The 24,265-nt window shown below is 37.5% G+C and overlaps 1 pseudogene; it reads left to right on the top strand.

Annotated features, from left to right (window-relative positions):
- Positions 1-3,806: 3,806 nt before the first annotated feature.
- Positions 3,807-5,234, top strand: LOC113693042 (disease resistance protein RPM1-like; annotated as a pseudogene).
- The last annotated feature ends 19,031 nt before the right edge of the window (positions 5,235-24,265 follow it).

The following is a 24,265-nucleotide window of genomic DNA, read 5'->3' as shown; positions in this document are numbered from 1 at the left end:
TTAAGTAAATATTATAACTTCATCACACGAGTTCCTGGAGTGCGTTTAGGTCATTTGTTATGACTGGAGTTACTTTCTTCTCATTTTCCATATGTGATTATGTATGAAATAGAGAGGGGGGGGATCTTTCTGCAAAAAAGCACGTTCTTGTATACAAGTTTTTCTGCAACTGCCTATAGATGTTTTCCTCAATTACACTCCAAATATTTCAGTTTCCAATCTCCATTGGCATTTGAAATGAAATATGATGTGGTTATTATCATGCTAAAATCCTTATAATTTGCAGATCGTCTTTTTCATGTCAACTTTTTCTTTTCAGCCGGTTTTAATTTGAACATTTCTCAAGATTATTGTTAGATTGACGATGACAAATACCTTGCTTTCCAACTTAACTAATCAAAATTTTGTCATTGCCTTTCTTAGCATGAGAATATGTGTATTCTAATAAACTTGGCCCATTTCTTAGGTTACGTTCAATATGCTTTTCGTTGCAGGTAGGCAAGCCTTTCTTTGTTTCATTACAATGACTTTATGTTACTTTGCAATTATTACCGAAGTGCCAATTTCAAAAATGATCTTCTTTGAAATTAGTATCATTCTTGGATTGGCTAGATCATGTAAAATGCATCCTTTACAGACCAAAAAAGAAGGCATATTTTTTCCCAATGCTTGAAAGTGAGAAGAGATAAACGGAAGGCATAAGAGGCAAATCAAGGACTTTACGTTTATCTGACTATCATCCTTACCAAAGTAAGTTGGATTTTGGGGACATCATATTCTTTTCTCTATCTATTAGTTTGATAAGAAGATTTAGTTTGATTACTTTTGAGGCAAGGTATGCAAGTTTTAGTAGGGTTTATTGAAGAAGTGTCTTCTTTTTAATTGAGATTGGTAGTTCAGAAAATTGATGAAAAGAACTTAAGCCTAACACAAATAGAAGTTATTCAAACATTTCTCTTCTTTCCATTTTTAAATGAAGTTCTTTCTCCACATGCAAAGAAAGAAAAAATAAGTTCAAGAAGGATGTTTTCGATTGTTTAAAAAATCAATTCAAAAGGTTTATTCTTTTGAGAAAATCAAAGAGGAGATAGTGAAATAAGGAAGAAACGAAGTTTTAGTCCCTAATGTTTAGCTTGCGCACCAAAATGATCCTTAATATTTTGACCAAAAAAAATGTTCTCCACAAAGTTTGTGGTTTTAGGCAAATATAGAACCATTGATGAAAAATTCCAATAATTGACGGCCAAAATCAAATTGTTTTAATCCATTGACAGGCATAACTAACCCATGACCAGAATCTCATTGTCCGTTTCTTCAAAACCATCTTCATTCAATTTTTTTTTCTTTTAATCTTTAGCAACATGTTGGTCAATGTCATCATTATTTTGCAGATTCTGTGCCTAAAAACTCAAATGCTAAACACTGTTAGAAATTGTATGAAGTTACAAGCATTGCTCATTTTAGAGTTGGGAGCGGGACTTCAGTTTCAAATTATGATTTTGAACATCTTTTTGATCTCATAATTCCGTGCCAGAAGAAAAAGAAGTTTGAAGCTAGTTTCTTGATAGAAAATTCACTTATGAAAACTTTTCAGCGGAATAAGAAAATGCCTCATATTATAACCTGGTAGTTATAGTGCTGCATTGCAAAAACAAGTTGCAAACAAGACCAATAACTAGGATAAAAGGTAAATAACTATGTACTTCATGTGGTTTTGTCTATCACCACATGATTCCTTTAAAGTATAACCTTTCATAATATTCACATAATCCCCACTATAATTTTATGTAAAGTAAAAATTTGACGTAAAGGAGTCTTCATAGAATCGTTATTTGAAATGCTTGTATTGCACTTATTCAAGTATGGAATAAATTTTTGGGGGGGAGGGGGAGGGGGAGGGGGGAAGGGGAGGAACAACTTTTTTGTAAAATTATAGGGAATTTTGTGGGCAGACATGAAATAGTAGAATGATTAAATAAATATTATAACTTCATTACAACGCTCTCTTAGAGTGCATTTAGCTCATTCGATATGACTGGAGTTACTTTCTGTTCATTTTCAATTTTATATAAAACTATATAGATTTATATGATTATGTGATCATTTATGAAATCAGAAAGAGAGAGAGAGAGAGAGAGGACTTTTATGCAAAAAAGTACGTTCTCATATGCAAGTTCTTCTGCAACTGCCAATAGTGAGTTTTCCTCATATACATTCCAAATAGTTCAGTTTCCAATTTGCATTGGCATTTGAAATGAAATATGATGTGGTTATAAATTGTATCGTCTTTTCCTTGTCAGCTAGTTTTTATTTAGAATCTTAGCTACACATTTGGAAGCCAATCAAAACAACATAGAAGGGAAGTTGAACATTTCTCAAGAATATTATTGTTAGATTGACTGTGAAAAATACCTTGCTTTCAAACTTAACTAATCAAATTTTATCGTTGCCTTTCTTAGCATGAGAATAGGGTTAAATACCAAAAATCCCCTCTGTGGTTTGACTAATGTTCACTTTACCTCCCTATGGTTTGGAAGCCTACAATTTGACTCCTCGTCGTTTCAACTAAAGTAAAAGTCTGACAGAAAACATCTAAACTAACGTCTGAAAGAAAAATGTCAAAATTGCCCCTCTATAAGTCAAACCCTTGGAAGAATGTTTCGTGCATTTGAGAAGGGGTAAAATACCAAAAACCCCCTGTGGTTTGCCAAATGTATACTTTACCTCCCTATGATTTGGAAATCTACAATTTAACTCCCTGTCGTTTCACCTAAAGTGAAAGTCTGACAGAAATACCGTTATTGTAGATGTTTTCTGTTAGACTTTCACTTTAGTTGAAATGACAGGGAGTTAAATTGTAGATTTTCAAACCATAGGGAGGTAAAATGAACATTAGTCAAACCATAGGGGTGTTTTTGGTATTTAACCCCATGAGAATATGTGAATTCTAATATGCTTGGCCCATTTCTTAGGTTATGCTCAATATGCTTTTCGTTGCATGTAGGCAAACCTTTCTTTGTTTCATTACAATGAATTTGTGTTACTTTGCAAGTAATGCCAAATGCCAATTTCAAGAACGATCTTCTTTGAAATTAGTATCATTTTTGGATTGATTAGATCATGTAAAACGCATCCTTTATAGCCCAAAAAAATACATATTTTTTCCCCAAAGCTTGTAAGTGAAGAGATAAAGGAAAGGCATAAGAGACAAATCAAAGACTTTACCTTTACTTGATTATCATCCCTATCCCTACCAAAGTAAGTTAGATTTTGGGGACAACATATTTTTTGCTCTATCTATTAGTTTTACTTAGAATCATAACTAGCCGTTTCTTTTTGGAGCAAATTAAAAAAAATATTACAAGAGAACTGAACATTATTTGAAGATTGTTAGATTCCACAACACAAATACCTTCCTTTCCAATTTAAACTATCTAAAGAAATCCCAAATTTTCTCTGTGCCTTTCTTAGCTCAAGAGAGTAGTTATTCTTTACCTATTTTTTTAGGTTATGCTCTATATACTTTTTCTTTTGAGTTGATTGACATTTCACTTTTTGACTACAATAACTTTTGATACGTACTACCAATTTGCCAAATAGAACTCCTCGTCTACACCACAAAGGGAAAAAAAACATATGTTCCCAAATTCATATCATTCTTAAATAGCTATTCTTTCAAATTCTTATAATTCTCGAATTTGCTAGCTCATATAAACCGCATCCTCTATACTACAAAAGAAAGAAAGAAAAAAAAAACCATATTTTTTGATAAGAAAACCGACTCTTGAGAAATTTGATTGAGCATCATGGCAGAGAGTGTTGCAGGTCTTTTGATTAACCAGCTCTCAACCTTGCTTTCCCAAGAGATCACACTTTTGGGGGGGCTTAAATCAGATGTTGGATCCATCAAAAATGAACTCGAGAGCATGGAGGCTTTCCTCAGAGAAGCTGAAGCAAAGGAAGACAATTCTGAACTCCAAGTATGGCTAAAGCAAGTTCGAGAAGTTGCTTATGATACAGAGGATGTTCTCGATGATTTTACCTTCCGTTTTGCTCGTGGTTACATGGATGGATTCTGTGGCAAGGTTGGAAAGACCTATAACTCAATGAAGAATCTGAAAGCTCGCCATCAAATTTCTAAGAAAATAAAAGACATCAAGACCAGAGTTGGAGAGATTTCAGCAAGGCATCAGAGGTACCAATCCCTATATGGTACTCAACAAAGAAGCTTCAGCTCTTCTCGTCAGGTGAATGCAGATTTTGGCATTCGTGCTCAATCACTCTTCATTGAAGAAGCTCGACTTGTTGGGATTGATAAGCCAAAAGCAGAGCTCATCTCAAAAATCCTTGATGACCATTCCCAATTGAAAGTAGTTTCGATTGTGGGAATGGGGGGACTCGGAAAGACTACCTTGGTGAAAAAAGTCTATGATGACGCTGCAGTGAAGAAACGATTTCAGAGCCATGCTTGGTTAACTGTTTCTCAAACTTTTTAGTTCAGTGACATCATCAAGAACCTGATCCAACAGTTGTACAACGAAATCAGACAGTCGATCCCTCCCCAAGTGGAATCCATGGATGTTCTTACGCTGAGTGAATTTGTCAGAGACTTTCTCCGAGAAAGAAGGTACATTCTTGTCCTTGATGATGTGTGGAGTATAGATGCCTGGGAAGCTATCAAGTGTGTGTTACCTGACTACAATATCACTAGTCGTATTGTATTGACAACACGAATAGTTGATGTAGCTTTTGCGTCCTGTTTAGGATCACTTCACTTCATCTATAAGATGAAACCTCTTTCTGATAAAGAGTCTTGGACTCTGTTTTGCAATACAACATTTCAGAGCAATGACTGTCCTCCAAATCTAGAAGAAGTTGCTAAAAAAGTACTGAAAAAATGTGAGAAACTACCACTTGCAATTGTTGCAATAGGTGGTGTTTTGGCTCTGAAGGACATGGAAAAGACAGATGAATGGGAGATGATTCTTCATGGTTTTGGTGGTGAGGCAGATGGCAATAGAATCAAAAGGGTACTCTTACTTAGCTACAATGATTTGCCTCACTATCTTAAAAGCTGCCTATTATATCTAAGCATCTACCCTGAAGATTATCCAATTGATGTGGGTGATATACTTCTGAAATGGATTGCACTAGGATTTGTAGAAGAGAAAGGAGGAATAAAATCCACCGATATTGCTATGAGTTATATGAAAAACTCGTCAACAGAAGCTTAGTCCAAGTTAAATCCACATTGGACGATGGCGGATTGGAGACATGTGGTCTCCACGATTTTGTGCGTGAAATCCTTGTTTCAAAATCTAAAGAGCAGGACTTCACGACTGTAGCCACCAAATATTACACAAGATGGCCTAAAAAAGTTCGACACCTAGCAATCCACAACTTCACTGATAATCCACAAGAATTTAGTAGCTTAAAGTGTCTTCGGTCTGTGGTAATATTTGAGTATGAAGATCCTCTCACAACTACATTTTTGTCCAAGTTTTTACATGGTGATCCCAAGTTGCTAAAGGTGTTGGATTTGGATGGAGCTGAATTGGACAGTATCCCAAAGCAAGTCTTCAAACTATTTCATCTCAGGTATCTTAGTCTCAATGGAACTGGAGTTAGAATTATTCCAAAATCTATTGGGAATCTTCAAAACCTTGAAGTTTTGTCTCTGATGGAAACCAATGTAACAGAGTTGCCTGCAGAAATTCTAAATCTAAGAAAACTCCGTTCTCTTTGGTTGGGCGGATGGGGTGATTATTCAAATGAGTATGCAATTTGGGGCTGTAAATGTCCACTTGGAATTGGAAAGCTTATTTGCATGGAAAATCTGACTAATATAGAAGCAGATAGTGATAAAATAGTAAGGGAGATTGGAAAGCTCATGCAGCTGCGGCAATTATGGATCACAAAGCTGAGAAGAGAAGATGGACAGGAGTTGCTCTCCTCCCTCTTGAGGCTGACCAACCTTCGAGAGTTGTCCATCTCCTGTATTAAAGAAGATGAGACCCTTGATCTCCAACATTCTGTCTTTCCAAAACATGAATTCCTCACATGTCTAAGATTGAAGGGGCGTTTAGAGAGAGTATTGCAATGGGTGACATCACTGCAAACCTTGAGAACCTTAATGTTGTTTAACAGTAGGTTGAAAGAAGATGAGAATATAACAGGCTCTCTCGGACATTTGCCCAATCTGGCATTACTTAGTCTCTATGGTGCTTATTGTTAGGACTGGCCCAGGAATAAACAAACTAAAGTTAGCACAAATTAGGCAGTATAACCGACCATATAATGTTTAGGCGGTAGACACCAACCATATAATAATTAGGCGGTAAAACCGACCATGTAAAGGCGGATAACAAAGCAAATAAAAGACACAGAAGATTTACGTGGTTCGGTCAAATTGACCTACGTCCACGGGTGGAGGAGGAGCAATATGTAAGGCCCAAAGACAACCTAAGAGGGGGGTGAATTAGGTTGATTAAAATCTTAATCAAATTTATGCAATTTTTTTGCTTAATAAAAATTTACCTTCTTTTCTAGTAATGATCAATCAAGTAGATTAGAAGAAGAGAGCAATATTGATTCGAAAAACAAGTATAGATAAGCAATGAGAATTTTATTAAACAAAAAGAATAAGATAGAATATCAAACCGATTGTCTACCAACCTTTCCTCAAACTTGAAGACCAATCACTAGGTTGAGCAACTTCTCTTTGATGAAAGATGATCAACTAGATGTACAATGGAGGGAGCACTTCCTCCTTGCCCTAAGCCTCACTTAGTCAAGCTAAGAAGTTTTACAATCACTCAGATAACCCTCAACAAAGCTACACTAAACAACTTTCAATCACAAAAGAAATGCTCACAAGAAATTCACACCACTTGGAGAACAAATCTAGTTTTGGAGACTATTTTCAAGCTAAAATATCTCTTGAGATCTTGTAGACAAAGTGTGCAAAAGTCCTTATCTGATTCAGAATTGTTTGTATTTAAAGGGAACCAAAAATAAGCTTCATTAATACTTCCAACGGATAGAAGACAGATGAAGAGTCAGCTAGCCGTTGGGGCTGTCGGACGTCCGACGGCTTAGTCATCGTCCGATCCCATCATCCGAAAATCAGTCAAGTTGTTGTTCGGACGTCCGATGGGATTTTATTGTCCGAGCTTCTGTGTCCGAACGTCGTCCAGAGAGTTATCAAATCTTCGTGGAATTTTTAGGACGTCCGATGAGATTGATGTGCGTCCGAAGCATGCGTCCGATCCTTCAGGACGTCCGATGCTTCCTTACGAGCGTCCGACAGAGTCTTGGCAGAGAGTCATCAACACTTTGTGGAATTTTTAGGACGTCCTACATGTTCGCTGTGCATCCAAAGAGTACGTCCGATCCATCCGGACGTCCGATGCTTCCTCACGATCGTCCGACAGAATTTCCTTCTTGATGTTCTTCATCCTTTCGGACGTCCGACATGAGTGCCCTGTTTTTGCTTCTTCTTTTGGTTGATTTTCATTTCTTGACATATTCGTACCTGATTCTTTGATAGGCAAAAAATACTTATATTTGAAGAGAGTTAGATAAACATTTCAAAGTCCTTTGTGATCATCAAAACCAAGAATAACATTCTCCCCCTTTTTGATGATGACAAAACAAAGGTTTGAAATGAGATTTGATGATTGCAATAAAAACTCCCCCTTTCTCAATAGACAAGAACTCCCCCTTACTTAGTGAATCATAAAAAAATTTGAAAAACTCCCCCTCACTTGGCTGCCCAACCGAATTAAACAATTATCCAAAATATGACAATTAAGCAGCAAACATCCAACATTTTACCAATTCAATCCATCAGCCAATCCAAATTTAATCAAATCATCAATCAATCAATCAATCCAACATCATCAATCATCAATCAATCCAGTCATCTCCCCCTTTTTGTCATCACAAAAGGGCAATCAATCACATCCATCTCATCCACAAACACATTCATCAATGCAAACTAAAAAACTCATTACATCCACACAATCATCATTCAAAATACTTAAACATCTATCAAACAGTACCAAAAGAAACATAACCAAATGTTGAATTCATCTACATATCCATTGTTGAACACCACAAATACATGAAATAGACAAACAAAATGCAAATGTCCTAAATGGTGAACTATGTGGATCCAGGTGTTCTTCGAGAGAGTTGATATTAGGAGAGGTCCTCCTCTTCAGTTTCTTCATCATCTTCAGCAGCCTCTTCAACTGGTGCCTTGCCTTTATCTGATGTGGAAGGGCCATGAGGAGTCACAGGAGTTGATGAACCAGGGTCTGGAATTGATGAACTTGGATCAGTGGGGCGTGGCTCTTTGCCATGTGAAACTTCCTCAACCACAGGTGGGGGAAAAAGAAGGTTCTTTTTGTCTAGGAAGGCTGTTTGATGTTCAGAGGACATGGTGAGCATTAGACCATGTTCTAAAAGAAGAACATGCTGTTTGAGTTCACGAAGGAGCTCAATCACTTCATCATTGGAGGAGGAAGATGCCTTAGTGGCAGACTTTCTGGGATGAATGGGAGTGAGTGCAATAGATGAAGGATCATGTGCAGCCTTAGACCTATGTTCACTAGATGATGCCCCCTTATAAGCCCATAGATTATCCTTAAAGACAAGATTTTTCCTTTCAAAATATCCTTTGGTAAAGGCATAAGAAGATGCTTCTTTGGGACAAACACCTAGAATTGGTACTTTGTAAAACTCAAAAATCTTTTGAAGAAATTTTCCATAAGATAATTTTCTGGGAGAATCAGTGGCATAGCGAAGTAAAAACTTGCACATGACAAAACCAAAATCAATACGAATTTTTTCTCGAAAACAGTAAAAGAGATACAACTCCATTTTGTTTGCATCAGTTCTATGGCCATCAGTGGGTACAAGCAGGTTTGAAATGATTGAAAAGGCAATTAGATTCACAGGAGCAAGATCATTCAGTTTAGCATCAGCAGGGGAGGAAAAACTTCTTTTAAAATAAGTCAACATTTTAGCCTCATCAAAATGATTATCAGCAGTAGGGTGCTCTTCATAGGAAAAGAAATTTACAATTTTATCCTTGCATCCACGTTCAATGGTAGTATTTAAAATGGAATTCACAGTTTCAGAATCAAAGACTAAGTCTACCCCATTAACCCTGGACATGATCTCAGTTTGGTCAGTGCCTTTCCTAAGATTGGCAAAAAATTGATGCAGCATTTCAGGATAATAGACATTGGGCATAGAAATGAGATGTGACCATTTCTGGAAAGCAAATAGACTCAGAATAGATTCTAAACCTATGTGGCGAAATTCAGAAGAGTTTACAGTTCGTTGAGGGATGACACCTTTTTGGGATATCCAGGAGTGTTTGTCTTTTGCAGCATCATCAAAGAATGTAGGGAGTGTGGCTAATTTTGGAGGCGGTTGAGAAGAAGTTCCCTGTCCAGATTCAGGCTGAGAGGTGGGTTGTGGAGTAGGCCGTGACATTTGACCCTTTACGGCTCCTCTCTTGAAGCGTTTGGATGAACGTTTGACCGTAGGAAGATCCTCATCCTCATCCCTGAGTGGATGCTTGCGTCCGGCAGTAACCTTTCCTCCTCTTAGATTCACCATTGTGCGAAATATGTGGAATGAAGGATGCAAATGATGCACACAGTAGTAGGGAAGTGAATCGCACAGAAATTTTGGGACAAAAAGGCCTTGAACAAGATTTGACAGAGCGGTTATGAGAAAGTAGGGTTTTGAGGGAAATTTGGAAATTTGCGAAATGTTATGCGATTCGGTGAAATGATCAGGAGAAACGAGTCGCAATCGATCAGGAAAAGTTTTGGTTGAGTCAATTTGGGAATGAGAGCTTCAGAATGGTATGAATTTGAGAGTGAGAGACGAGAGAGTTTTCGTCCGAGAGGAAATAGAAAAAGAAGAGTTTGAAGCAAATGAGGAAGAAAGTTACTTTAAAAAGTGTACCGTTGCACTGTCGGACGGCCGAACGAAGTCGTGCGTCCGACATCTTCGTCCGAACAGGTGTTTTCTGGAAAAAATAGCTGAAGAACATTATCGGACGTCCGTTCATCTTCTTTCGGACGTCCGAAAGCTTTGAAAAATTTTAAGATGATTTTTTGATTATCCCTAATTTTGATCTTAGATGAATGAACTGATCTAATGGCAAAGCTTTTGTAAAAATATCAGCAAATTGATCTATAGAACAAACATAATTTACACATACTTCACCTTTTTGAACAAGATCGCTAATAAAGTGATGCTTTATATCTATATGCTTTGTCCTAGAATGTTGAATTGGATTTTTGATCAAATTGATAGCACTAGTATTATCACAGAATATAGGCATGCAGTCATATGATAATTCAAAATCATTCAAGGTATGTTTCATCCATAAAAGTTGAGCACAACATGCACTAGCGGCAATATATTCCGCTTCGGTTGTAGACAAGGAGATTGCATTTTGTTTCTTGCTAAACCAAGAGACTAAGCAATTACCAAGAAAGTGACAAGTTCCACTAGTACTCTTTCTATTCACACGACAACCTCCAAAATCAGCATCCGAATATCCATATAGTGCAAACTCACTAGATCTAGCATACCAAAGACCATAGTCTAATGTACCTTTCAAATACCTAAAAATCCTTTTAACAGCATTCAAATGTGATTCTTTTGGACAAGATTGAAATCTAGCACACAAGCAAACAGCAAACATAATATCAGGTCTACTTGCGGTTAAATAGAGTAAGCTTCTGATCATACCTCTATAGTGCTTTTCATCCACATGATTACCTTCTTCATCTTTGTCAAGTTTTGTAGAAGTGCACATTGGAGTTTCAACTTGCTTTGAGTCCTCCATGCCAAAATTTTTCAGCAATTCCTTGGTATATTTTGCTTGATTTATAAAAATTCCCTCAAGGGCTTGATGTATTTGAAGTCCAAGGAAGAAATTTAATTCTCCCATCATACTCATTTCAAATTCACTTTGCATAGTGGTGGAAAAATCCTTGCATAGATACTCATTAGTAGCACCAAAAATAATATCATCAACATATATTTGCACAATAAGAAGGTCATTTAACACTTGCTTAGTAAACAGTGTGGTGTCCACAATACCTCTTTTGAAACCATTTTCAATCAAGAAACCACTTAATCTTTCATACCAAGCTCTTGGAGCCTGTTTTAAACCATATAATGCTTTAGATAGTTTAAACACATGACTTGGAAATTTTGTATTTTCAAAACCGGGGGGTTGATCCACATATAGTTCTTGATCAATAAAACCGTTTAAGAAGGCACTTTTAACATCCATTTGAAACAATTTGAAACCTTTGAAACAAGCAAAAGCAAGAAGCATTCTAATAGATTCTAATCTCGCTATGGGAGCAAATATTTCATCAAAATCAATTCCTTCTTCTTGTGCATATCCTTTAGCAACTAATCTGGCTTTATTTCTTACAACAACACCTTTATCATCTAATTTATTTCTAAATATCCACTTTGTGCCAATGATAGGTTGATTTTGAGGTCTATCAACAAGTGTCCAAACCTTATTTCTCTCAAATTGATTAAGTTCCTCTTGCATTGCCAAAATCCAGTTATCATCCTTTAAAGCATCATTGATATTTTTGGGTTCAAAAAGAGAAACTAAAGCAAAATTGTCTATCAATTTTCTAGATGAAGAACGAGTCTTTACTTTTTCGGATGGATTACCAATTATAAGCTCTCTTGGATGATTTTGGCTGAATTTCCAAGCATTGGGAAGGTTTTTGACTGAATCATCATTCTCATCTTCATCACTCTTTTCTTGATCATTATGAGCTTCATCCATCATTTCCATTGCTGCTGGTTTAGAAATTCCTTCATCACCAATTTTCAGCTTTTCCATTCCTCCACGAACACCTACATCATCATCCTCACACGACCTTTTGGAATTATCATCATTAGTTTCATCAAATGTTATGTGAATGGCTTCTTCTATCACAAGAGTCCTTCTATTAAAGACTCTATATCCTCTTTTGTTCTCACAATAACCCAAAAATATTCCTTCATCAGATTTTTTCTCAAACTTACCAAGATGTTCCTTTAAATTTAAAATAAAACATTTACAACCAAAGACTTTGAAATATCCAACCGTAGGTTTTTTATCAAAAATCAGTTCATAAGATGTCTTATTCAAAATGGGTCTCAAAAGGATTCTGTTCATCACATAACATGCAGTGTTTACCGTTTCAGCCCAAAGGTATTTTGGCAAACTACATTCACTTAACATAGTTCTAGCAGCCTCTTGTAGTGTCCTATTTTTCCTTTCTACAACACCATTTTGTTGTGGAGTTCTTGCAATTGAAAACTCATGTGTTATGCCATTATGATCACAGAAATTTGGAAAATCACAATACTTGAATTCCGTTCCATTATCACTTCTAATCCTAATAATTTTTAAGCCAAGCAGATTTTGCACTTTAGCAAACAATGAAGTGAAATTCTTGAAGGCATCATCCTTATGAGCAAGAAATATCACCCAAGTATATCTAGAATAATCATCCACAATCACAAAGCAGTATTTCTTACCTCCCAAGCTAGTGATTTGAGTAGGACCAAATAAGTCAAGATGCAAGAGTTCTAAAGGTTTAGAAGTTGAAACACACTTCTTTGGTTTAAAAGAAACTTTTGTTTGCTTTCCAAATTGACATGCATCACAAATTTTATCCTTTTCAAAACAGATTTTTGGCAAGCCTCTAACCAGCTCCTTTTTCGAAATTTCCTTTAGTAAATCCATGTTAAAATGACAAAGTCTCCTATGCCACAACCAAGGATCTTCATTTGAAGCTTTAAGACATTTGAAGCTAGAAGAATCAATTTTATCAAGAACCACAATATATATGTCGTTAAACCTCTTACCTTTGAACACAACATTATATTTGGAATCAAGCACAATGCATTCATGCTTTTTAAACAACACATTCAAGTCTTTATCACACAATTGACTAACACTAAGCAAGTTATAACCTAAATTATCAACTAAGAGCACATTATGAACAAAAGTTTCACCATCCTTACCAGCATCACCTATTCCAATTGTCTTAGCTTTCACATCATCACCGAATGTCACCTTTCCACTTGATTTTGATTTTAGCTTTATGAACAAAGAGGGATCACCAGTCATATGCCTTGAGCAGCCGCTATCAATAAACCATTTGGACTTGTTTGAGCCTTTTTCCTGAAAAGAGAAAATGTTTGGTACCCTTTTTAATTTTTGGGTCCACAATAGTTAGCATTGTATCTCACTAACCAAATGCATTTCATCTCTTTGTTCAGATTTCTTTTCACATAGCAATCTCCTTTCAAATGTCCTTTTTGACAACAAAAATCACACATAATGGAAGAGTCCTTAACATGTACTGGTTTGACATATCTCAATCCACTTCTTCTAGATGTTGTGAAATCATGTGCATTTTTGTTGCGTGCTAATGTTCTTTGATGAGCAGTAAGAAAGGTAGATGACATATTCTTTTTGAGAAAATCTTGTTTTCTTGCTTTCAAAGTCTCATCCAAGTTGTCCATTCTTTTCTTCAAATCACCATGTCTTTCCTTCAGCATTTTACAAATATTTGTCTTTCTATCAAGCTCATTTTGAACATTAAATCCAGCTCTTACAAGACAATCATTGTCAGTCTTTAGTTGTTTATTTTGTTGAAGAAGACTTGTATTTTCATGAATGAGAAAAGTAATTTTCTGTTTTAGCTGCTTGTTTTTATCATAAGATTCCTTCAAGGCATAATGCAGTTTTTCAACAAAGGATTCAAGATCATCATCTTCTTCATCATCACTTTCAGATTGAGAGTGTATGGAAGTTACCTCATTATCTCCAATAGCCATGAAGGCCATTGGAGCTGATTCTTCCTCTTCTTCAACTTCCCATTCAGAGTTGCATTCATTCCAAGTAATCTGGAAGTTGTTGAATCTTGGCTTTCGATCAGCTTTCCCATCTTTTATTTTCTTCATGGGCCATTCATTTGCATAGTGTCCAGGCTGTCCACATTCATAGCATTTGTCCACTAGCTTCTTGTTGAATTCTTGTTTTCCTTTGTTCCTTGCATTTGATGAATAATTTTGAAATTGATTGCTAGGTCCTCCCTTTCTAAACTTCCTTTTATCCAAGATTCTCTTGAAGCCTCTTGTGATGAGAGCAAGATCATTATCATCACCATCCGAGTCTTCATCATCCAAGTGAGCTGGATCATCTTCACTTTGAGTAGTCTTTAGAGCAATATTTCTCTTTGCTCTAGCATCCTCTTCCTCCTGCACTTTAGATTTCAGTTTCAACTCATAAGAGATTAGTGAATTAATGAGAGATTCAATAGGCACAGAATTTAAATCCTTAGCCTCCTCTATTGCAGTCACTTTATTTTCCCATTCTTTGCCCAATGCATTGAGAATTTTCCTATTCTTCTCTCCCAAGGTGTACTCTTTGCCCAACACCTCGAGATCTTTGATCAAGTCATTGAACCTGCAATACATTTTGTCAATATCCTCAAGAGGTTCAATTTTAAATGATTCATACTTTGTGACCAAGATAGCCTTTTTCTGTTCTCTCACGTTGTCACCACCCTCATGGATTTCTCTTAGCTTATCCCACATTTCTTTGGCCGATTTACAACCTTTTACTCTAATTGATTCATTTGAATCTAAGGCACTATAAAGAACATTCATGGCTTTGGCATTCAATGTGAGATTAGTCCTATCTTGAGCATTCATTTCAGCTCTTCTTTTTGGCCGAAGCAACCCTGTATCTGCATCAAGAAAGTTAGGTTCATGCTGTCCTTCACTCACAATAAACCATAGCTCAATATCAATAGATTGCAAAAAGATAACCATCCTTTCTTTCCAGCTAACATAATTGGAGCCACTGAACATGGGAGGCCTAGTAACAGATTGCCCCTCAACAAACATAGCATGACTGGTTGTCATCTTTACTCCAAGCCGTTTGAGCTTAATTTCAAGGAGACCAAGCTCTGATACCAATTGTAAGGCCCAAAGACAACCTAAGAGGGGGGGTGAATTAGTTTGATTAAAATCTTAATCAAATTTATGTAATTTTTTTGCTTAATAAAAATTTACCTTCTTTTCTAGTAATGATCAATCAAGTAGATTAGAAGAAGAGAGCAATATTGATTCGAAAAACAAGTATAGATAAGCAATGAAAATTTTATTAAACAAAAAGAATAAGATAGAATATCAAACCGATTGTGTACCAAGCTTTCCTCAAACTTGAAGACCAATCACTAGGTTGAGCAACTTCTCTTTGATGAAAGATGATCAACTAGATGTACAATGGAGGGAGCACTTCCTCCTTGCCCTAAGTCTCACTTAGTCAAGCTAAGAAGTTTTACAATCACTCAGATAACCCTCAACAAAGCTACACTAAAGAAACTTTCAATCACAAAAGAAATGCTCACAAGAAATTCACACCACTTGGAGAACAAATCTAGTTTTGGAGACAATTTTCAAGCTAAAATATCTCTTGAGATCTTGTAGATAAAGTGTGCAAAAGTCCTTATCTGATTCAGAATCGTTTGTATTTAAAGGGAACCAAAAATAGGCTTCATTAATACTTCCAACGGATAGAAGGCAGATGAAGAGTCAGCTAGCCGTTGGGGCTGTCGGACGTCCGACGGCTTAGTCATCGTCCGATCCCATCGTCCGAAAATCAGTCAAGTTGTTGTTCGGATGTCCGATGGGATTTTATCGTCCGAGTTTCTGTGTCCGAACGTCGTCCAGAGAGTTATCAAATATTCGTGGAATTTTTAGGACGTCCGATGAGATTGATGTGCGTCCGAAGCATGCGTCCGATCCTTCAGGACGTCCGATGCTTCCTTACGAGCGTCCGACAGAGTCTTGGCAGAGAGTCATCAACACTTTGTGGAATTTTTAGGACGTCCGACACGTTCGCTGTGCGTCCGAAGAGTACGTCCGATCCATCCGGACGTCCGATGCTTCCTCACGATCGTCCGACAGAATTTCCTTCTTTATGTTCTTCATCCTTTCGGACGTCCGACCGATTCCTTCGGACGTCCGACATGAGTGCCCTGTTTTTGCTTCTTCTTTTGGTTGATTTTCATTTCTTGACATATTCGTACCTGATTCTTTGATAGGCAAAAAACACTTATATTTGAAGAGAGTTAGATAAACATTTCAAAGTCCTTTGTGATCATCGAAACCAAGAATAACACAATATTTCTACTATGAAGAAGAAATACAAAAGCCGTAGGAAAGTGGTTCCTAGGCCAAAATGGCACTTACAAAAGATTTAGGAAATATTCCTAAACTCAAAACAAGAGAGTCTAAAATATTTGACTAAATGGGCTAGATGACTCAAGAAGTTAATAGCCCATATAACTCTCTTGAGTGGTGCAATTGAAACTAACCCAAGGCCCCTATATTTATAGTTTTCAGCAGCCGACTTCTCCTTGGCATTGTTCAATGTGGGACAAAGCAAAAGAAGCATCGGTCAACAAATGCGGCTTCAACAAATCTCCACCTTGATGAGTCCCCAACATCGAGAGATTATAAACTTGCTCCACCTTCTTCACATAAGTCCCAATGGGCTTAAATCACCAACAATGAATACCAATCAAGTCCAAGCACTGCTTGAACTTGTAAACTGGAAGAGGCTTTGTAAACATATCGGCTAGATTGTCCTTGGTATTGATTTTCTGAATAAGGACTTTTTCCTCAACAATGATATCTCGAATGAAGTGATACTTCACATTAATATGCTTCGTCCTCTCATGATACATCTGATCTTTAGTCAAGTGTATGGAACTTTGACTATCACAGTGAATAATAGTAACACCTTGATGTAGACTAAGCTCGCTAAATAAACTGTTCAACCACAAGGCTTCTTTGATTGCCTCGGTCACAGCCATATATTTTGCTTCTGTAGTAGACAAAGTTACGACAGGTTGTAGAGTTGCTTTCCAACTAACAGCACAACCGCCAATGCAAAATACATAGCCTGAAAGTGATCTTCTCCTGTCAAGATCCCCAGCGTAGTCTGAGTCTACAAAACCAACCAAAGTGTTATTATTTCTTCCAAACTCCAGACATGCATTTGAAGTACCTCGCAAGTATCTGAGAATCCACTTCACAGCCTGCCAATGTGCTTTACCAAGGCAGGACATATATCTGCTAACAATACTGACTGCATGTGAGATATCTGGACGAGTACAAACCATTGCATACATGACACTGCCGACTGCACTGGAATAAGGAGCCCGTGCCATATAATCTTCCTCTTCATCTGATTGTGGTGATTGAGCAGCAAATAGCCGAAAATGGCTAGCAAGAGGAGTAGATACTGGTTTAGCATCTTTCATGCCAAAACCTCCAAGACTTTCTCAAGGTAATTGTTCTGGGTCAAGATCAACTTTCCTACTCCTCGATCTCGATTGATATCCATGCCAAGAATTTTCTTAGCTGCTCCTAAATCTTTCATTTCAAATTCACTACTTAATTGCAGTTTCAAAGTGTGAATTTCTGACAAATTCTTGGCAGCAATGAGCATGTCATCAACATATAACAATAAGTAAATGAAAGAACCATCATTTAACTTCCGGAAGTAAACACAACTATCATTGTGACAGCCCCACCTCACCCTAAGGCGAACCAAAGCGTTCGGCGGACCGCCTGCCCAACTCTCGCCAGGACTCAGTCGTTCACTAAAATCCTCAATTAAAATCGGAATAAAACCACAAGAATAAAAAGGACAATGATCCAAAACTTAAAGCGAAATTTATATACATTGCTATCCCAAAAGGGAATATCAACATCGAATATACAAAGGTTCTCAAGCCTTCATACGTCCAACCCGTGCCAAACACTAAGGCGAGAACCAATCCAAAAGACACAAAAGAACTATACTGGCTAGTTTATATCGAGCCCACGTCCGTGCTCGCCTTCCCCTGTTAAGGAAAACAAAACTAAAGGAATGAGTATAAATTTATAGACAAGGAAATAAAATAATGTCTAGAAAACATATAAAATTTTTTCGGGTTCTCACACTCTCTCCCCCTGAAGAAATTTCGTCCTCGAAATTTTTACCTTCATTTGCCTCAGACGAGTCCGGAACTGTTTGGTTGCCTAACGCATACACTTTTGCTGGTACTCTTGTTCGGTTTTCTCTTTCATTCACTTGTCTTGATTTGGCTCCATCCAGTTGCGGAGTATTACCTTCACGTGGCTGTCTCCTCGGACAATTGCTCACCTGGTGGTCACCACTTCCGCCCTTTCCGCCAACAAGCATCCTCGGTGTGATTAGCCTTCCCACAGTAGCCACAAGTCAAGCGAGAAGCCATCTTTTGGTTGTCTTGAGTAATCTCCTCTGGTCTGATTTGGCTTCCTTTAGTAGACCTTTCATCTACCGCCGCTAACGTCCATGGTGGGCGGAGTAACGGGTTCATTTTCTACACTTTAGGAGGCACTATTGTTCCACTCAATTCACCCGCTATACTATCCGATGTACCCCTTTTTCGGGTCTGGGAGGCCTTTAATTGTGCCTTTGCATTCTCTATTCTTTGAGCTTTCTCAAGGGCCTCCGTAAACGTATTCACTTGTACCGCTGCTAATGCTTCTTGAATTTCTAAATTCAATCCTTGTATAAACCGTCTCACTTTTCTCGGTTCTGTGACTACTAATTTGGAAGCAAACTTGGATAGTTTGGTGAATTTCGTTTCGTATTCAGCCACACTTAAGGTCCCCTGGCGTAGCCCAATAAATTCGTCCTCCCTCCTTTCCTGGACTAAAGGTGGGAGGTACTTCTCGTTAAATTTTCTTAGGAAGTTAGTCCACGTCCATACGGTCCGTTCTCTTTCCCACTTTGCTCTAATTACGTTCCACCACTCTCAGGCCGGTCCTTCAAATTGAAACACTGCAAAGTTTACTTGCCTTTGCTCAGTGTAGTTCAAAACTGTGAAAATATTCACCATGGCCTCTAACCATTGTTCAGCGATATCCGGATCAGGCCCTCCAGCGAATTTTGGAGGTGCAAACTTTTAAAACCTCTCAAGAGCCCGATCTTCTCCTATTTCCGGGTTTTGGGGTTGATTTACAGGCATTTGACCTTGTTGGTCCACCAACCTTGCTAAGATGTTTGTCATTTGTTGAATTGCCGTCACCATTTGGTCCCCGATTTCAACTCTCGGTCCTTACTCTTGTGCAGCTGTTGTTTCCCTTTCCTCTCTTGGCTCTTGAACTCGTTTATTCCCACGGCCACGTCCACGTCCACGACTACGTCTCCCGTCCATCTATATGTTTTTCCTCTCTCTTTTCTTTTCCTTTCCCCCCTAAAAGGTAATTTAGTGCATAAATACAGTAAATTGACTAAAGTAACAAATTCCAACATACCAAATACACAGTTAAACATAGACACACATAACACACCATATATCAAGAAGAAAGATGATCAAATTACACAAAGGCATATCACATTAGACTGAATAACCCCGTCCTAGTTTCAGTTGAATAACCCCGTCCAGTCTCTCCCGTCACTTTCTATCCAAACCAGATATCCATTGACCTCTTGTGCTCATCCTAGCCAAACAAAGCCTGTTCATGTTCCAAAAATACAAGTCTCAAGTACCTAGTAGCTAGCATCGCCTCAACTCTGGAGTACTCGGGCACGAGAATCCGAAATAAGATAATTTACATCTCGAGCTAGCCAGTCCCAAGAGTAAACCATCTACAATCAAAATTTCTACCAGACGTACCTATCTATGGTCCTCAAATACCACAAGAAAATTTATGACCTATAACATCCACAATTTATAGCTTATACTCGAACGAGCACTTATTCCTTCATACCTATTCACCACTCAGTCCAGGCTCACTCCGCGCAGAGACCACGCGAAGCAGGCTCTGATACCAACTGTGACAGCCTCACCTCACCCTAAGGCGAACCAAAGGGTTCGGCGGACCGCCTGCCCAACTCTCGTCAGGACTCAGTCGTTCACTACAATCCTCAATTAAAATCGGAATAAAATTACAAGAATAAATAGGACAATGATCCAAAACTTAAAGCGGAATTTATATACACTGCTATCCCAAAAGGGAGTATCAACATCGAATATACAAAGGTTCTCAAGCCTTCATACGTCCAGCCCGTGCCAAGCACTATGGCGAGAACCAATCCAAAAGACACAAAAGAACTATACTGGCTAGTCTATATCGAGCTCACGTCCGTGCTCGCCTTCCCATGTTAAGGAAAACAAAACTAAAAGAATGAGTTAAAAGCTCAGTAAGGTTTCAAATACATAGGCAACAAGAAGTTCAATGCATTCATTACATATAACAAATAATTCAAGATACAAATACAAAATAAAAAGATAAACACATTCATTAAAAGGATACGGGCTCACAGGGAGCCATATATTCGTTCGTTCGTTCGTTCTCCTATCATTCCCCTTATTCCTCCGGTCAATTAAATAAAATGTATTTTTGGTAAATAAAACTCTCGTTCGTTCACCCCCTCCTGGAAATTGGCCAGGCTCCACCAGACTACAAGGTAATACTCGAGTATACCAAATTCACCCAGGGTCACCATATCGCCCGACCGAGTCCGCTTCTGGCTCGAGTCGATCGGTAACGAAGGGCAGGGCCCACTTCAGCCAAAAGGCTTACATCATGCGCAACTAATGTAGCAATCATGAAATCATTGATAATTTCACGTTTCATTTAGGTCGAACGCGGTAAAGTACACGCTCGCCTAGAAAACTCATTTTGGAAATCCTTGAAAGCACTTAACACATTATCAAACAAGAACACAAGTCATGGAGTCAAGAAAAATATAGCAAACAAGGAACACTCACCTAGTTATGCAAAATAACGTGCAAAATATCCTTCAAGATATGACTCTCAGTCACCGAGAAAACCTAAAATTTAAACGAGAGAGAATATTACAGTTCATCGAACAAACAAGTAAGTGAAATCAAAGAAAAACCGGTAAATGATAAGTAAAACGTATAAAGACGCCTTTATAGTGAAAAGAGGATATTTGGATTGGAGGACGGAAATAACTAGGGTTTCTAAATCAAACGCAAAACTAACTCAAACGGGTTATAAAATGTCCGGCGGAAAACACTTGGACCAAAGGCAACTCGGACTCCAACGAGATAGGCTAAAAATATTGTTTTCGGAATCGTTTAGATAGTTCAAAATCAACTCATACCCAAGAAGCTAGTATAGACTAAACGTCATGATAAAAATCATGTGAAAAGGAGGACAATACTACCTTACGTTCACACTTAAAACCTCACTTAAAAGTGGTTCACTTGTGGTCGAGAAAACCCTAAATCATACCTCTATATTTTGGGAAGGAGTAAGTAGCATTTGAAGTTTTAAACTAAAGAGGTATCATGTTTTAAAATGGAAAACCGGTCATGGTATTGGCCAAACAAAAGTATACAAGTTCAAATAGAAACTTAGCCCTCGAGCGAAAATTTGGGCAGCACGCCCTTTGTATTTACCTATTTCCCAGCCATTTATGACTTCATTATTTTCCTCAATCAATCCCAACATTACACACAACATAAATAGCCACTCAATAGGCTCAATATCATATGATTACCAAATCAAGCTAGGACATGTGCAGAAATGACGTGTAGGTTGGAAAACAAAAGGCAGATTTGCTGTTGCTTAGTGGAACTAACACAACTGAAGCGACACTAGTCGGATTGAGGTGCAATGTACACCGTTTCGAAGCTAAGAGAAAGGGATACAATGTTGAAGAAGGCCACTCAGTCCAGTTTGCAATGTATTTAGGTCAAATTTATCAAAACTACCCCAGATTTTCCAGTTCGCAATTCAACTAGCAGTCCTGATTCATTCAATCATATCTCAGCACATACAACTCCAATTCAAGTGATTCCAAAGTCATTTGAAAGCTAAGATACAAGGCTATAAGTCTTAAAAAGACATTGACAACCAAATCAGTAGTATTCCTGGTCAAAACAACCAATTACAAAAGCTGATTAGCATGTTCGGATAGAAACAGGGCAGCAGGGGTATTTCAGACTTTTCATAGGCTACGTTGCTCCGATTGAGCTGACATTTTTTAGGCAACTACAAAACATCATTCTCTAAAACTTTTATGTTTTAACCCAAGGCTAATTCGGCCTCTAACTAGGAGAAAAAGTACCAGACATAATGAGATTAATTGAAACCCTAATTCCGAAATTTCCTTTCAAAGCGGAAATTTTCCGTAAATAGCCACAATTTACGCACCCTAACTTCATTCTAGATTATCCCAAACCATCACCCATGGCCACACAATAATAAACATATGAAAACAGAAAAATTCAAGAATAAATATAAAAGTCACCAATCTCAACTAAAAGTCATGAAATCTTTCACAAAATCACACTTATAACCACCACAAGTCATGAATTTGACATTATCAAGACCAAAGAAAGAATTCCCTAGCTACTCACCTTGAAATACAAGAAAGGAAGCAACTACACACCTCTTTCTTTCAAACCACTTCACCAATAACCTTACTACTACTAAGAGAAGGATTTTTATGGGGAAATTGCAAGTTTAATCGGTTGGATTGCAAGCTTGAGCAAGATTTGAGATGAAAAAAGTTGAAGATTTTTTTCCTTTTCTCCCTAGAGTAGTTCGGCCAAGAGGGAAAGAAATGAAGATGATTTTTTGGCCAATTTTGATTAAATGATAAAGTTATGAATAGTGGTCAAAACTTAAAATGCCATCACAAGGTGACACTTGTCACCCTTATTAATGCATAGTTATCCTTTTGTCTCTCCAACTCTCATCCATTCGGTAGCCTCTAATTATCTCTTAACACCTGATAAATTAAACCCGATATACAAAACTTAACCTAATTGGCCGAATTTTATCGAACTTACCGCACTAGTGGGTCCCACGTCAAACTACACTTCAAATTTAACGTACACTAACTTATATCAAGAAAATGATTTGAAAACTATATTCACTTATAAAAATGTATAGAAAATTAATATATTGAAGAAAAGTATAAATTTATAGACAAGCAAATAAAATAATGTCTAGAAAACATATAAATTTTTTTCGGATTCTCACAATCATACATGCTCCTTAAATAACTATGACCCAACATAAAGGAATTAAACCTCTTATACCACTATCTTGGAAACTGTTTCAATCCATATAAGGATTCCTTCAATAAGCAAACATGATCTTCCTTACCTTCAATCTCAAGACTCTGGGGTTGTTTCATATAAATTTGTTTTTCAAGTTCGCCATGCAAGAAAGCTGTCTTAACATCAAGCTGTTCTAACTCCAAATCATACATGGCAACTAAAGCAAGCAAAACACAAATAGAGCTATGTTTAATAACAGGTGAAAAAACTTCATTAAAATCAACACCTTGTACCTGACTATAGCCCTTTGCAACTAATCGTGCTTTATACCTTGCATTTTCAACCCTTGGAATACCTTCCTTTTTCTTGAAAACCCATTTGCATCCAACAATTTTCTTAGCTGACGACGGCTTTACAAGAACCCAAGTTTCATTCTGATGAAGAGATTCAATTTCTTCATTCATCGCAATCAATCACTTTGCAAAATCATCACAAGAAACTACTTCTGAATAGGTGGAAGGCTCACTAACTGCATCAATTTCTTCTGCAACAGACAAAGCATATGCAACTAAATTTGCATATCTTTGTGGCGGTCGAATGTCTCTCCTTGCTCTATCTCTGGCTATGGAATACTCTTCTTCTTCTGAACTATCTTCAACAGTAGATTCAGGTGCATCTACTGGCATTTGTTGAATAGAAGATTTGGTCTGAGAAGGACCAGAACTGCCAATATCAAGCTCCACCTGCTTCTGTGTACTATCAGTAGTACAAGGACTAGAAGGCTCCTTCTCGGAAGATAACATAGACAATTCATCAAAAGTAACATCTCTACTGATCACAAATTTTGGGGATTTGGGATCAGGACACCATAATCTGTATCCTTTCACCCCAAAAGCATACCCAAGAAAAATGCACTTTTTAGCCCTAGGCTCCAATTTTCTATCATTCACGTGCATGTATGCTAGACACCCAAAAACTTTTAAATTGAAGTAATCAGCAGGAGTATCTAACCAAACTTCCTCAGAAGTTTTGAAATCAAGAGATGCAGAAAGAGAACGGTTGACAATGTAACAGGCCATATTGATTGCCTCTGCCCAAAAGTCATTTGTCAA

Source organism: Coffea arabica, chromosome 11e (genome assembly GCF_036785885.1).
Source record: "Coffea arabica cultivar ET-39 chromosome 11e, Coffea Arabica ET-39 HiFi, whole genome shotgun sequence".
Taxonomy (NCBI): domain Eukaryota; kingdom Viridiplantae; phylum Streptophyta; class Magnoliopsida; order Gentianales; family Rubiaceae; genus Coffea; species Coffea arabica.
Note: the sequence above shows the minus strand (reverse complement) of the source record. Positions and strands in the feature narration are given on the sequence as shown.